A 16,198-nucleotide genomic window follows, 5' to 3' on the forward strand; every position below is an offset into this window, starting at 1 on the left:
CTCAGTTTGAAAAAGGCTAAAATACAGCCAAGGCACAGACTTGTTCAGTTCCGGAGGAACACCAGAATGACCCGGTAGGAAAAATTGTTACCGCCCTCCCCACTCTTTGACTAATGATCCATACTGTTAGACTGTTACCACATTGCGAAAAACTTTTTGAACTACCAACGGAAGGTTCTGGTCCAACCACGAGTCATTGGAGACATTCTGACTGTGCTGGAACCTGCCTGACCTCGCCCAAAATGGCGCCGACACAAAATGAGACTTTTAAATAAACCTTGTTGCACCCTGATTGCGCAGCTTTGATGCCCCGAGATATGTATGCAGTTTTTGGATAATGAAAGTAGATAAGAAGGATATTGAGTATGTGCTTGGAAAAGAAAGCGATATAAGATGGATATTGATTATGCGCTGGAACAATGAGCTGATTTAGAGTGGGTACTAATTATGTGTTGGAAGCAATGAATTGGTATGAAATAGGAACTGATTGAGCATTTGGACAATGAATTGGTAAATATTAGATCTTGAGTAATCGTTGGACAGCGAGATAAAATTATTGGAAAATTGAAAGTTCGATATGATTTTATTTCACTACTGCCCTTTACGAGATGAATGACCACCGACTTTATTCTCCGTAGCCGGCCCACTGGTTTGTAGGCCCGTATTTGTACGTCAACCTTTTTCATAAAATCTTTGAACACGCAAATATTATCGTAGCGTTTATATTTATGAATGTTGTTGAAATGTATGGCTACAGTCATCGACATAGGCAAAACACATACAGTATGATTAAGGTTGAAGATCAAAAGGGCCCGGTATTCAGCAGCTACACTATGTATCACGGGCAGCCATAAAGGTGTTTTTAGACGCCCTTGGGCGATACCACAGAAATACCACCTGATCGCCACCCTTGTACACGACCTATAAGGCCACGATCGTGTGATGCATGTAGATCCGCAGACCATCGATGATTATCTATCTGACACCGCTGGTCCCTCTGGGCTTAAATGCCGAGATGGTAGAGAATGCACCACAGGGAGATAGGTCGAGTATGTGGTAGGTAAAAACATTTTTGGATTTATGCGCGCTGATGTGTTTTGAATGCTGCCCCCACCCCCTTCTTTCTCCTCCCTTCTGCAGGTCCCGTCGGAACGCCGGCTGAAGTATGGAAAAGCGACGATCGAACGACCGACAAAAGGAGAAGAAGGGGATCTGAGCATAGTACTTATGCTAACAAGCTTTGACAAGACGTAGACGTAGATATGACTGTTCCTCCCTAAAACGTAACGACTGGGAGGATGGACTGACATAGAAACTTGACGGGTACTGTATGACAGGAAATTGACTTGACATTAGCACGCTAGATAACGCGATTGTGACGTTTAATTAGATAGGGAAGGGATTAGGAAAAGTCCTGAGGTAAGGGTACCCAGGCACCACCCGTCTGGGAAGTTAGAAATATTGTTGATGTTCGAAATGTACCACCTCCTTCTCACCCTCTTATAGATATAACCAAGCTGCCTGACTGTTCTCCTGATCAATACCCTCTGTTGCCTCAGCCTGGAGAACATCCAACCAAAGGAAGAAAATCGAAAGTGGTTTAAGATCCACCTATGGGCAATAGCCCGACCAGGTTAATTTCTGACCGGCTGACAGAGGTGTAAGTATTGGCAATTGGGAGCGCTCGCAGAAATAGTAAACGAGAAAAGAAGGAGGAAGGGTAAAAAGAACTCAGCCCATGGATAAATAGGATGTTAAAAATGCGCAGAATACGCATGAAGATTTTTGTTTGGCCAACAACTGTTTTGTGTTTTGCCGTGAACGCTTTTGTATGTAACACATGTACTGTCTTCCCTTGTCTGAGTTTGTGTATATGTAATGTACGAATTTATGTCTTCCCTCTGTCTGTGTTCGCGTGTTACCTGACCCCTGTTGTTCTGTGTTGTGAGCGCACTAAATGACCTATTACAGTACACGTCTCTATCTCTCTCTCTCTCTCTCTCTCTCTCTCTCTCTACATGTCATACGTGTACCAAATGGCTCGTTTAGATTGCGGACGACTCTCACTCTCTATGAGAGTCTCCCTATTTCCTCTTCCTTTTTATGGTAAAATTGTGCCCCACCGGCACCAGTCTGATTGGATACTTATTGAACGCGAAGGTGTTCAGCGAAATTGACCGAAACTAAAATGATCGTATCTCGCCATATTACTACCTCTCCTTTCTGCAAAACGAATGAACTCGAATTGGCTGAGAAGGAAAGGACAGGTAAGACGACAAAGGTCCCCCAATCTGGCCTTTTATAGGGGAACTGTATGTCAATGGCACCCTATTTCTCTGTTCACCAAAAATGAACACCAACGTCTAGATTGACCCCCCCCAATGACCCGATTGCCCCACCCCCTTTTGCACCCAAGCGCGAGCACCCGAAGCATCCCCGCCCCATTTTGATAGACCCCAGCTGCTGTCCCGGATATAAACATAATGACCATGAGTAACTGTCGTCCCTCGAGAAAACCCTGTTTTACCTGACTCTCGATGATGGCACCCCCGCCCTGTTCGAAAAGGTTAGCCAGCCTTGAAGGGAAATGCTCCGAAATGTTGAATACGATGAAATGCACAGTTGATGGGAATATTATTTATACTAACTTGAGTTATAAATAGGACGATGAATAAACTTGGCATGAACTCAGTAGGAATACAGACATATGCACTGCTTGGTAATAGACCTCTGACTGTGACCGATGAGCGTATCTCCCAAACGCGTAGGATTGAGGGAGGAATTCACATGCATAGATGTCTTCTTCTGCCAGTTCTCTAAAAACTTGTTTTGTACCTATTCAAAGATTCACGATCACCGGAGGAGAAGGGTCGGACGTGACGTACAGCCTGGCTGCAGATCTTGGGACACGTGTGACCTCGACCAAAGGTGGAGCTGCAGAGCCACTAGATACGGGACGAGACAGCAATTCCAAACGTGGAAGATGAAACTTGACGGGCTGCCCTGAAGCCCTCCGCCTGCTAACCCACGTGTGCCTGGAGTCTCCGTCCCCCTTCTTTGGGCCCGATTGATGGGCCTGCCTGCTTGTTATGCTTTGCTCCCTTGGTCCCTTTTGTGTGTCCCAGGAACCCTGACCCAACTCCACTCTCTCTCCTATCGACTATTTGAACCGCACACACCCTCTTTTCCACGTGACTTTTTGCCAAAAGGAAGAACTGCATTCAAATGGGAATAGGGTGTTGCCACGGAAATATAGGTGCCGAGCATAAGGCGCCGCCAAACAGATTGTTTAGGGAACAGGACTGTGGTCTAACAGCAGAGGACTGACCGCACCCTGCAACGTGTAAGAATAAATCCGAGCTGGACCTATAGCTCCACCGCCGGTGCTCAACAGCGCCAACAAAAGGACACGGACTAGAGCCTACCAGTGATGGCTCACTACTAAAAAGACACTGTGACGAAGAGATCTTGTGTATTGAACTGAATTCCGCCCTCAACTACTTGGTCAGAATGTTCATTGGTCACATTTTTAAGTCAGAAACATTTATGCTATGTAGTGCTTTGAAATGATAGGAACTCGACAAATGCAATCTCCTATGCACTACATTCTGCCAAACACATCAACTGTCCATGATTATGTGCCATATGCTAATATTGACAAATGCTAATTCTGCGACCGCGCCTGTTTATATGTACCATCATCGATTACGAAAATGAACTTTTGCTATGTAAAAAGGGGCGACTGTAGAAAATTAGAAATATTGATGTACATAAGCAACGTTCATTTCCCTTTTTCCCACTCCTCTCCCTGCGCGTACCATGAATACCGTAAAGCATTGACTGCATCCCTCTGCCAGCAAAGGCCTGTACCCATGTGTACATGACAGCCATTTTAGGGACCCTGGCCGTTTGCCCGCCTAAGATTAGAATCACCGGCTTCCCTTCTGCGTGTATTTGAACCCCCCCCCCCCCCTCTCACATGCATAAACCATGAAACCCTCTCCCTCTGCGCGACCCTGCCCTGAAAGGCAGCCCTTCTGCTTGACCCACGCAAACCCCCCCCATTCCCTCTTGAAGAGGCATCCTTCGCCTTAGCTGACATAGCCCTCCCCAGCTGCACCTGACTGCCCCCGCTCTCTCATGTACGGGTCATAAGATCTCTCTCTCTCTCTATGCGACTCTGTCCTTGTGTCCACCCTGGCTCCCCCTCCCTCCTCCTCACATGGGCAAGTCATAAACCTTCTTCTTCTGCAAGACCCTGTCCTTGGGAGTCAAGACCGCGCCTGACCAACACCTCCTTTCCTTCCATGAATGCCCCTCTGTTAACAAGCCTTCCCTCCGCGCTCGATTGTCCACGCGGAATGAATACCACTCCTTTGATGACCCCTTCCCCCGAGTCCGGCTGACCCCACATGTCCGAGGCCATCGCCTAAGCCAGGAGATACCATTTACTGCCCTTTATTGTATGAAGTCACTCCTCTTCAAAGGACCCACTGTTGATCCTGGCCACCCCATCCCCTGGGCTATGATCAGGCGCACACATCCAAACAGTTGACAGAACACTCAGCTGCGTGATTGCCCTCCCCTCTTATCAGCAGGTCAAGGGTCCCTATTGTGAACACATGTGGGGTAGGATTGACACGAGGATTATGGGGACATCTTTTCCTTGTTTCACAATATCGTGATTTTAATGCCAAGTGTTTTGTAAAGTATAAAAGACGGAGTCTCAGCTCACTTGTTAGAGCACCTCCCGAAAGACACCGTGTTTCGTGTCCGAAATGACAGGCTCTCCTCATGAGAAATAAAACTCTGTTCTTGTGATTCCAGCTTCCAGCGCCCGTCTCTTTATTTGGTAACTATTCGAAATGGGAACTAAGAGGCGGTTTGCGCCAGCAGCCCGGGCATCGCTACTAGTATGGGCTGTCCACCTTTTACACAGCCTCCGTGTAGCCCCCGATCACACCTCCTGCCAGGGATGGCCCCGCTCCCCGCGGGGCGTCTGGAAGCCCTCCAGCCAAACTTCAAAGAGGAAGAGTGCCAGATGGCCCGACACCCCGACAATCAGCCCCGGGCCCCAGGAAGGGGCTAGAACTTCAAAGGAAAAAAAGGAATATAACAGAAGCTGCTTGTGGAGTTAGTTAGTTGAATCCTGGAAGAAGTGAGCCCTGCAGACCTGGTCGCGGCTCATCCTGGGAGTGAACGAAACCTATTGTCCGACTCTGACTCCTGGAGCCCAGCTGACGTGGTCGCGGCTCCCGTACCCCCAGGGCCGGACTGGGAACCAGAACCGGCCCTGACAAAGTGCTCAGCCGGCCCCCCTCCCTCCCTCCGGGAGGAGAGGGGAGGGGGGAGAGGTGCGACCGCGCTCTGTGACAGGGCCGGTTTTTGGCCGTTTTTGTTACAGGGCCGTTTTTGCAGCATAACGGCCCTGTAACAAAAACGGCCTAGGGGCCCAAAACCAGCCCCCAACCATGCGGCCCACCGGGGAATTGCCCGGTGCCCTCAACGGCCAGTCCGGGCCTGCGTACCCCATGAGGATGCTTCGTTCCCCCACACTCGAGCCCTGCTGACCTAGTCACGGCTCGAGTCTTACAGCACACCTGGGACAGTCCGCACCGTACTTGGGAGCGCTAGAGAACCAGCCGCACTCACGGGTACGCACCGCACCTGGAACAGTCCGCACCGTACTTGGGAGCGCTAGAGGACCAGCCGCTCTCACGGATACGCACCGCACCTGGAACAGTCTGCACCGTACTGGGGAACGCTAGAGGACCAGCCGTGCTCAGAAGTACGAGACGCACCTTGTGTCCGCCGCCCCTGGGGTGCGCCCCGAACCAACAGTGCTCGAAGGTACGAGCCGTGCCCGGAACTCATTGTGAGTGGACCATAAGTGGACAAACTGCGCTCGAAGGTACGAGTTGTATGCGAGCCAGCCTCTCCGGAACAACTTTGTATCACGCGACTCGAGGATTATGAGTCGTACGCCTGATACTCCCGCATCGCAGCACCTCCGTATCCCGCGTCTCGAGGATTGAGAGCCGTACGCCGGATAAGCTGCATCTAACCCTCGTGCCAGGAGTGCTCATCCCCACGGTCCACAGAGCCCGCCCGAACTAAAGACTTTCCTCTCCTGGGAGACTGTGAGTATCTCGAACATTCCCCCGAGGACACCCGCACGCACCCTTCTCAAGTCCCGTCCAACCTCGGAGTAATCCTGGTCCCTAGTCTGATTGTGTATCGTATTATTGACCTGAAGAGAATTGCTGTATAAAGAACCTGTTATGCAACTGATCAACTAGTGTGGTGTCAATCTGAAGTGTGGCAGAGTCTCCATGTACATGACCATAAACACGTAATCCTCTCCCCAGGAGGGTCTGACTCAAGTGCTCAGTAACGTTCCTAGAGGAGGGGGTCCCGGGGTGGCCAGAAGTAACTTCCTCTGTCCCCTAGAGACCTCCCCCTTCTAACAGCCTTTTAAGATAAGGATAGGGAAAGATGCTCTAGGCTGGTTACACGTGAACATGTGTGTACTCGCGTGTGCACACGTGAAGGCTGTGTGTGTGAGACTACTGTCTTGTAAGACTCAGTATATGCACACAGGTAGCTTGTTGCAGAAGGGACTCTTCAGAGATTGGTGCTGACCGTAGGTGTTCGTCACAATGTGAGCGAGCCTTCACACTGTTGGTCTTTAGTTCTTACTCTCTGGACTCATTATAGGGGAGGTCTGCACTAAAGTACATTTTCACTGCACAACATGCTACAGGGTCCAACAGGTTACCAAACTACAGTTAAACATGCACCCTGAATATAAATGTCCAGTCCCCAACAATCTACATTTACACATTATGGGACTTTAGGATTTGTCATGATTCCCTGGCTCAGGTCAGAATCAGATTCCAGGCCTTTGTCAGCCAACACAGTGGGGGCTCGCCTTTAAAGTTTTGGTGGGAAAGGATCAGGCAGCTGTGTCATCAAGGGGTGGAGGTGAAGCTCCCAGGTGAGCTCTTTGCACAGACAACTTGAAGCCACCATTTTGGATTGTCCCAGAACTCTGTGCAGCAGTGTTGGGACAGAGCTAAAGGGATGATGTAGCTTCCTAGGATTGGCAAGATATGCCTGGCTCCTAAAATTTTCAGGTGGATACGGCTCGTCACAAGAAAAACAAAGTAAGCCAAAGATGATGAAAGTGGGTGCTATGGGGCCAGTGATATACTCATTCAAAGTGTTGACCCAAGAAGAAGAAAACAACAGAAAAACAGATGCATAACGTTCTGATGCTACTTCTTAAAATCTCTCCAGCATGGGCCAGGCCCTAAGAGGTCGACTGTGGCTTCATGATTTAATGTCATTTGGAGAGGGGTTGTGTATGGAGCCCCTTCCTGAACGCAATCTTGCTCCCAGTGGCCCTCATCTCCCAAGAGGCCACCGCAAGAGAAAAGGCTTGGAACCCCATCCTCTGGGGATTGCAACATAACCTGGTCAGAATGTTGTCCATCCCTGTCCCCATGTCTGGGAGGCAAGTCATGCCAATCTTCCAACTCCCGGCCCGCACTCTCCGGGACCAAAAGAGGACTTGCTCGACAATTGCGGAGCAGAAGGAAAGATGCCGGCTCTTGTTCTGCACAGGAGCTGCCTGCTGAGAGCTGGGGGTGGGGCTGAGACATCCCCCCTTGCCGCCTCCAATGAACCCTTACCTTAAGCTTGTGGGTTTTCAGGGTGGGACTGGACACCCAAAAAGCAAAGAAACAAAGCAAAGAAAGGTGGCATGCAGCAGCAGACTCACCCTTGACAACCCGCTCATAAAATTCACCACCGGTCCTCAGAAGCACCCCATAACGCCTTGAAGAGGCTTGGTTTTGTATGTTTCCTTTAATGTGTTGGCCCCAAATTGAGTAGTGGAACTACCAGCATGCTTAAGTGGGGGGTTTTGAAGGTGCAGCAGCCCCCACAGTATATTGACTGACAAATTAGCCCAGGTCTTCTTGTGGCTTTGTGGAGTCGTGACCCCAGGAGTGATTTATCCTCATTTTCACCACTCAAGTTCAAGTTCAAGTTCAGGCATTTGTAAAGCGCACTACTCACCCAGAGGGTCTGAAGGCGCTATGGGGAGAAGTTCATTATTTGTCGAAGAGCCAGGTTTTGAGTTCTTTTCTGAAAGAGATGTGGTTCTGAGTAAGGCGGAGGTAGGTGGGGAGTGAGTTCCAGGTCTTGGCAGCCAGGAAGGAGAAGGATCTGCCACCCATGGTGGATTTCCGGATGCGCGGGACTGCGGCGAGGGCATGATTGGACGATCTAAGTTGGCGGGTGGGTTTGTAGAAGGACAGTCGAGTGTTGAGGCATTCGGGTCCTAGATTGTGGAATGCGAGGGTTCCTTCTGGTTGGCCCTATATGTACTGTGGTTTTCTATTATTGGTAAAAAAAAATACTCTGATATGTTTTTGAAGTTAAAATGCTTTATTATCCCTACTGATACTGCCAATGCAACATATACTAATATAATGAATGCTTATGACTTGTGGCGCTGTTTCCATTTACTTAAATGTGATACAATGGTGAGTCATAACATGTGGATGCTTTATAAATGTGGTGACACCCTGTCAAAGTAAGTAGGCCAGCCTTACTTAAAATGATACTCCCGTATAATGTGATGTTGCTTCTGGAACACGTGTTGTGGGGGTATTACGATTATGGGGGTCAGGACCCACTAGGGATGTAATCTGACATAAGGTTGTCACCAAAGATACTATCAACTACCTCAATATATATTTTTGTAAGGTAATGTGTAGTACATAGCAGTGTGTGTATGTGTTTGTGTGTGTGTGTGTAATAAAATCACTTTTCCTTTTGAATAGAAAAAACACAGACCAGACAATAATTTGTGTTGTTGTTATGTACTAGCGAATTTGGATTAATAGCTCACACCACCTCCCCTGAGAAGACCTTGGACCGCTCTGCTTTGCTACCCTGAAAGAGTCAAGTTCTACAAATGGGTACTTAGTTCCCATTAAAAAGACAATTGTGGACTTATTATTTGGGAACGGCCCACATATTTTGCAACTAGTAATAACCCACATCCTTGACAACCAAAAACCCAATTTCTTAAAAGAGGGTTCTGAGGAGGCCTGGGTGAAATGTTGATTATGCTGGAGTAATCGGGGTAATTTCAGTAATTACGCATTACTCTTGTGATACAAAATTTCCAAAATGATGCGATTATACCTGCTTGAGTAATTAAGAGTCATTTGGGGCAAAACATTCTACTGCAAGAGCACAGGAACAATGAACTAAGAGAGAGCAAGCAGCTTCTGGCAGCTGTTGTTCGTTTCTTGTAGCATATAGTGCTATGTTTTAGGGCATAATGCATTCTCTGGCCCATTCCGGGCACGACAATGCATTCTGTACTACGAAAATGGAGCAAAATAGCGGATAACACTTCTTATACAATTTCACCTAATTATGAGCACTTTTGCATTAATTGCGTGTAATTGCACTAGAGAGAATTACACCAGTTATACCCACCCCTAGTTCTGACGAGGCTCTGAATTAGTGTGTTTTTATAGTGACCTTTGTCACGCCCACCTGGGCAATTTCTAGTTCGAGTTCTTTCAATTCATGATGCCAATCCTCTCATATGGATTTCTCTGCGTTTTTCTTCGGGTTGAGTTTACAGAGATTTCTGTTTCTCTGCATGGAGTTCATCCCTTCTAAATATGTTTAAGCTTCACTCTCTGCAAGACAACCTTATCTGGGTAAATCTTTGTGTGATTCAACTGGAGGGACCCAGCGTCGTGAGAAAAGGAGTCTCAAGTGCTGATTGTGGTTATTGACCTGTTAGTCTCTGGGTGGAGGTCTTCGTAATGAACCCATTTCCTTCATTGATGCTTTCTAAGACAATCTCTGCTCTTTTCTTTGCTTCTGGATGTGGGATCCAACAAGGAATGCGTTGGCCTAAGGACCTCCATGCTTGAAGCCCCCGCCAGACTCTCTCAGAGGATAGGATAGATTCCCTAACTCCCTCATAGAAACAATCTCTGGCCATCTTCCTCCTTCTAATATTGTTGTAGGATTACCCTAACATTATCTACTCTGGTAAACTTGTTGCTTTAGATCCAGTCCGAAGTATCGTCTCGTTCCACCAACATCAAACCATTACCACAGTCAACAGGTATGTCTATAATTGAACACTCAGGGTCATATATGTATAGGGGCCAGCCAGTGAAGACAGAAAAACAGTTATTTTCACCCAGGTCTGCATCTCTAACAATCAGCAACAAAAGGTATTCAAGAATTCTCTTTCATTTGCTGGTCGGTTTCAGCCGAGGTTTTGAGATTATTCTGACGTCATTTCTCCCAATGGCCCACTTATAAAAGGAGAAATGGGACTAATTTAGCGAGGACAGTAACAAGGCAGCCCCCCAAAACTGTCAGCTGTACCCTCGCCTGTTTTTCTCCGCCCAGCCTCATTTAGAGGTCGAGAATGTTGGCGCCCCGAACGCCAGTGGGCGTGCTGTTCGAACGCCCACCCTAGTGAGGGCGAACCTTTTCATGCAATGCCTGCCATTATTTTTTCATGTATATGTTTTATACTGTCCGGGGTGTCCATGCGCAAAACTGTGGCCCCAGAGAGCAAAAGTGCGTAAATGTTTCTCACACGTGGGAGAAATCTCTCAGAGCTTTTCAGGTCTATGTCTTGAAACGAGAAAAGTGTCCACTGGGCGCCATTCCACTGCGGCATGGCGAACTAGCCGATATTCGATTATTTTCGTGGTTTCTGCCACAAATTTGGGGTCCACCACTGCGAAAAATAATGGCGACCTCGAGGAAAGCTTCAGATATAGCAGGCAGCCACCATCAGCTGGGGATGGGAGGGGGGCGAAGGTACTCCCCCGCCGCCCATATCCAGGAAAGCAAAATACAGTGAAAATTAAAAGATATGGGGGTGAATTTTGGTCGGTTCGTCAAAGGGTAAACGTCTATTATCCGGTTTTTTATTTTCCTTTTCGATACTATTGAACAATATAAGACTGTTCTTTCTTCATTTACCACATCTCTCACCTGGCCTCTCTTGACCCTCCCTTCTCCTCCTCACGCACTCTTTCTGTGTCCGCCCTAATTACCATCGCCACATTCTCCTTCTGACACCTTTCTGACTCCAATACCCACTTTACACCTCCGCGTTCTCTTCACCGTTATATTCCTATGTCTCTGTTTTCTCTCCCCCCACCCCCTTCCTAATTTCGGACACTTTTAACGTCCATTTTCCACTTAACTAACTTTCCTCATCCTTCCCCCCGTCTCTCCCCGTTCCCTTTGACCCCGTCAGTGTTCTCTCCCGCGTCTGCCTTCTCGTTGCTTCCACCCTTACCCGCTCCAGTCCGGTCTTACCTTCGCATCCCCGCCTATCCGCTCTCGCCTTTTCTTTCCATAGTCCCCTTTTCTCTCATAAACCTTGTTTCCTTCTCCCACTTTCATTGACCACCCCTCATGCTCAACTATGTCACTTATTTGTAAGGGGCCATCTAACGAGGGGCTCTGACGGGGACCCTCCCTCCCCCCGCCACTTCACAAATTCCTCCCTCACACTAACCCTCTCCCTCATTGTCCCTGCCCTTGTTTCCCCCTCGCTGCTCCCACCCGCTTCCATGGCGTCACTGCCCCTCTTCCTCCCTCTAGACCATCCCTCCGCGCGTGCACCTCCTCGCATTCCATTACTTCTTTGCCCCAACCTCCCGCCCTCTGCTCTGTACCGTTCACCCCCTTTCTGACCCCTCCTTTCTCGATCCTTTTTCACTTCATGGTTACCTCCCTAGAATTCTTTCTTTCCTACCTCATCGTCGTCCTCTCTCCCATTGCAGCCCCCCACCTCTTCTTACCTCAGCCAACCACGCCCATACTCACTTCTCCTCTGCATTACCCCAATTATGTTTATTTTCCACTCCATCTTCTCTCTTTCCTCTCTAAATTTCTTCCCTTCTCTCCTCCCATCTCTACCTCCTTTTGTAGCTCCCTATCTCTTTCTTTCACATCTTTTTATCACCCTCGTTTGCTCTACCCTCTCTTGTTGCCTCTTTTTACCTGTCTCTCTGCATCTTCTTACATACACCGTCTCCTTCTCTCCGTCTCTTTCGCTCTCTACCCTCTTCAACTATTTACCTCCTCCCTCTCAATTTCCTTTGCTTTCACCCCCACCCTTGCGTAGTCACTTCGATATTTCTTTATGTCCCCCCTCTTCGAGCGCTCGCTCTTAAGCTCTCTCTCACTCGCCCTCCCCTTTCTCCCTCTCCACCTCGCTTTTATGTCTCCGTCTCAGCACTCCCTCCCCGGGTCGTTTCCCTCTTGCTCTCTCTTAAACACTCTCTCTCTCTCCCGCCCTTCCCTTTCTCTCTCTTTCTGTCACTCCTTTTCCCCACAGCCCCCCGCCTCCCATCCCCCCATCCCGGTGTATGTTGCAGTGAGGGTGTGGTGGAATCTGATTGGCTTGTCGGGTGCCTTTGGGGAGCCCCCCTTTTCTACACAGCTCGTTGTTCAGCTTCTGCCACTTGTTGTCGTGCCTAAGTGTGATTACGCAGCCGTCCTTTCGCTGTACCCAGACACAAAGAGCCCCTGCCCTGGCAACCCTCTCTCTGTACCCCGGTACAAACGGCCCCTCTGCCCTGTGCGCTGTCCAGGGCAGCCGTCTGGCTGAACCCCGGTATGAAGGGCCCCTCCACCCTGGGCGCTGTCCCGCTCTGCCCGGACACTGTCCAGGGCTGCCGTCTGGCTGTACCCCGGTATGAAGGGCCCCTCCATTCTGGGCGCTGTCCCCCTCTGCCCGGGCACTGTCCAGGGCAGCCGTCTGGCTGTACCCCGGTGTGAAGGGTCATCCACCCTGGGCGCTGTCCCCCTCCGCCCAGGCACTGTCCAGCAGCCGATGAGACTGTTCTCGGCAGCAGGGACTCCTGACTGCGCACTCTAGCGCTTGCGGTACCTGTCCCGCCCAGGGAGACCGCTAGTTAACGAGAGGGCAGGGTATGCTGGTACTACAGAAAGAAAGGGGTGCACGGGCATCAGTGGAGGGGGCGCAGAGGGTATGTCGTGACTCAATGCGTATAAAAGGTGAGACGATGCTGCGCCACGACTTAGTAAAGCACACTGCAGACACCTGTAGTTGCCTCAATAAAATGAACTTTTCTGCCACTGTTGAGTTCTCTGCACCCCTCCCTCCCGCCTCAGCGGCTCCTCGACACTATGCCCCCGGCAGGGCGGAGAGAGAAAGGGGTCCTTGTCCGGTCCTTCCTGCCCAGAGTGACCGCAGCGCCGGCCCCATCCCCCACCAGGGGCACCCGGGAGAGGCTGGGTCCAGAGTGTTACCACGACTCCCGACTGAGGACTGAGGCGACAAGCGGGCCATCTACGCAGTTACGGACCGGTCACACTGCGCGCTTCCATCTAACGGAGCGAGCGCGCTTCATGACCTGCTCACTCACTCGGTCGTGTGAGATCACATGTGTGTTGTGCACTGATCACCACAGCATGTCCAACCCCGTCTGGTACATACATCTTTTCTAGCACACACTCACACGCACTCACCCGCAAGTAAGAGCGCAGTACATTCGGCGGTGGGCCGGTTCGAGGGGCGCCGGGGGTTGACTACAGAATACCGCACCGTGTGCTACAGAAATTCTCATACGCACTCACTCGCCGGTCACACAAACACGCACCCCACACACCCTATTTCACCCACACATACATCCCCCCCACTCACTAACTCCCTCATTTGCTTACTCGCACACATAAACTCACTCGTAGTGAGTGATATTTAAAGGGATCTTCATATTCCTGTCTCTCAAAAGCCCCAGACCAGCGCGTGATTCATATAGAAGCCCCCGACGCTCCATGCATGCGACACACCCGTGACTCAGTCCGCGCACGAAAAGTGCCACGCTGACTTTACAAAAACCCAACGAATAAAGCACCTAAATGCATAATGTGTGGACACTGGATTTTTTCCAACAAAACCCTTCGCTTACCTGGGGAGTGGGAGAGGGTTCTCGAATGATTCTAAGGTGTCCTCGCAGGAAAAGTCGGGGTGCAGGAAGATGAAGAATGGGGTGTCTGAGAGGGGTAAAGGTGGTCGGTCAGAAGCCCGGCGAGGAGCAGTTCTCTCCTCGGCTGCAGAGAGTGCTGTGCTGGGGGTCGAGGCTCCTGGGTTCCAGAGGGCGTCGTCCTACTCCAGCTGCTTCAGCCCCAGTGAGTGCTGTGCTGGTCGAGGCTTCTCAGCCCCAGGGAGTGCCGCGCTGGTCGTAGCGCCTCATTCACAGGGAGTGGTACGCTGGAAGTTCCTCCCCAGTCCCAGGGGTGGTGTGCTAGTGCCTTCTCAGTCCCAGGGGTGGGGTACTGGTACCTCGGTTGTTTGAGGGGTGGTGTGCTGCTGGTTCTCAGTCCCAGGGGTGGTGTGCTGGTGCCCCCTCAGTGCCAGGGGTGGGTGGCGTGTTGGTGCCTCCTCAGTCTCAGGGGTGGTGTGCTGGTGTCTCCTCAGTCCCAGGGGTGGTGTGCTGGTGTCTCCTCAGTCCCAGGGGTGGTGTGCTGCTGGTGCCTCCTCAGTGCCAGGGGTGGTGTGCTGCTAGTGCCTCCCCAGTCCCAGGTGGTGTGCTGGTGTCTCATCAGTCTCAGGGGTGGTGTGCTGGTGGTGCCTCCTCAGTCTCAGGGGTGGTGTGCTGCTAGTGCCTCCCGAGTCCCAGAAGTGGTGTGCTGGTGCCTCCTCAGTCTCATGAGCGGTATGCTGGTGTCTTCTCAGTGCCAGGGGCGGTGTGCTGGTGGTGCCTCCTCAGTCCCAGGGGTGGTGTGCTGGTGGTGCCTCCTCAGTCTCAGGGGTGGTGTGCTGGTGCCTCCTCTGTCTCAGGGGGGTGTGCTGGTGCCTCCTCAGTCCCAGGGGTGGTGTGCTGGTGGTGCCTCCTCAGTCTCAGGGGTGGTGTGCTGCTAGTGCCTCCTCAGTCCCAGGGGTGGTGTGCTGCTAGTGCCTCCTCAGTCCCAGGGGTGGTGTGCTAGTGCCTCCTCAGTCTCAGGGGTGGTGTGCTGCTGGTGCCTCCTCAGTCCCAGGGGTGGTGTGCTGCTAGTGCCTCCTCAGTCTCAGGGGTGGTGTGCTGCTGGTGCCTCCTCAGTCTCAGGGTGGTGTGCTGGTGCCTCCCCAGTCCCAGGGGTGGTGTGCTGCTGGTGCCTCCTCAGTCTCAGGGTGGTGTGCTGGTGCCTCCTCAGTCTCAGGGGTGGTGTGCTGCTGGTGCCTCCTCAGTCTCAGGAGTGGTGTGCTGGTAGTGGTGGTGCCCTTTCAGTCCCGGCGGTGGTGCACTGGTGGTGTCTTCTCAGGCCCAGGGCGGTTTGTGCTGGTGGTTCCGCCTCAGTCCCAGGGCCTGGGGTTCACACCAGGGGGATGTGTGTGTGTGTGTGTGTGTGCAGTGGGGGTTGGAGGGGGAGTTTTGCAGAAAGACTGGGAATACAAACCTGTGGCTGTGGAAACCGCCGCCTCAGTCGCTGGGAGAGCTGTGCACCAGGGTGGAGGGGGCTCTGGGGGCAGCGCACGGGAGCAGGAACCACCCGAGCAAGTCACTGCCGCAGGGTGGCTTCGGAGCTCTGGAGTTTGCCGAGACCCTGTATCTGGCCAGCCCCTGAGGCTGTGGAGGCGGCTGAGCCCCTGTGTATGATCAGCCCCTGAGGCTGTGGAGGCGGCTGAGACCCTGTGTATGATCAGCCCCTGAGGTCGTGGATTCGGCTGACCCCCGGTTTCTGGTCAAACACTGGGGCTGTTGACTTTGCCGAGCCCCTGTGTCTGGTCAGTCCCTGAGGCTGTGAGGCGGCTGACACCCTGTGTCTTATCATTCCTGAGGCTCTGGAGTTTGACGAGCCCTTTTGTGTGACCAGCCCCTGAGGTCGTGGATTCGGCTGCCTGTGCCCCCCTGTGTCTGATCAACTACTGGGGCTGTTGAGTTTGCCGAGCCCCTGTGTCTAGTCAGTCCCTGAGGCAGTGGAGGCGGCTGAGCCCCGTGCCTAGTGGACGCCCGAGGCTGTGGGGTCTGCCTGTTGAGCCCCTGTGTCTGGTCGGTCTCTGAGCTGTGAAGTTTGCCGACCCCCTGTGGCCGGCCAGCCCCTCAGGCTGTAAGAGGCGGCTGAGCCCCTGTGTCTGGCCAGCCCCTGAGGCTGTGGAATTTGCCGGGCCCCTAAGTCT

The 16,198-nt window shown here is 51.5% G+C and overlaps 1 protein-coding gene across 2 annotated transcripts in view; it reads right to left on the reverse strand.

Annotated features, from left to right (window-relative positions):
• Positions 1-15,023, reverse strand: part of LOC147730265 (transient receptor potential cation channel subfamily V member 1-like) — a 189,825-nt gene extending 174,802 nt beyond the window's left edge. The window contains exon 1 of one of the 2 annotated variants that reach the window (XM_086955034.1): positions 14,010-15,023. The gene's annotated coding sequence lies outside the window, so the exon portion shown is untranslated. Of the gene's footprint in view, positions 1-12,075; positions 12,130-14,009 lie in introns of those variants that run through there. The other variant, XM_086955036.1, reaches the window with a different exon arrangement.
• Positions 15,024-16,198: the final 1,175 nt, after the last annotated feature.

The sequence above is a fragment of the Lissotriton vulgaris genome, chromosome 2_1 (assembly GCF_964263255.1).
Source record: "Lissotriton vulgaris chromosome 2_1, aLisVul1.2, whole genome shotgun sequence".
Classification (NCBI taxonomy): domain Eukaryota; kingdom Metazoa; phylum Chordata; class Amphibia; order Caudata; family Salamandridae; genus Lissotriton; species Lissotriton vulgaris.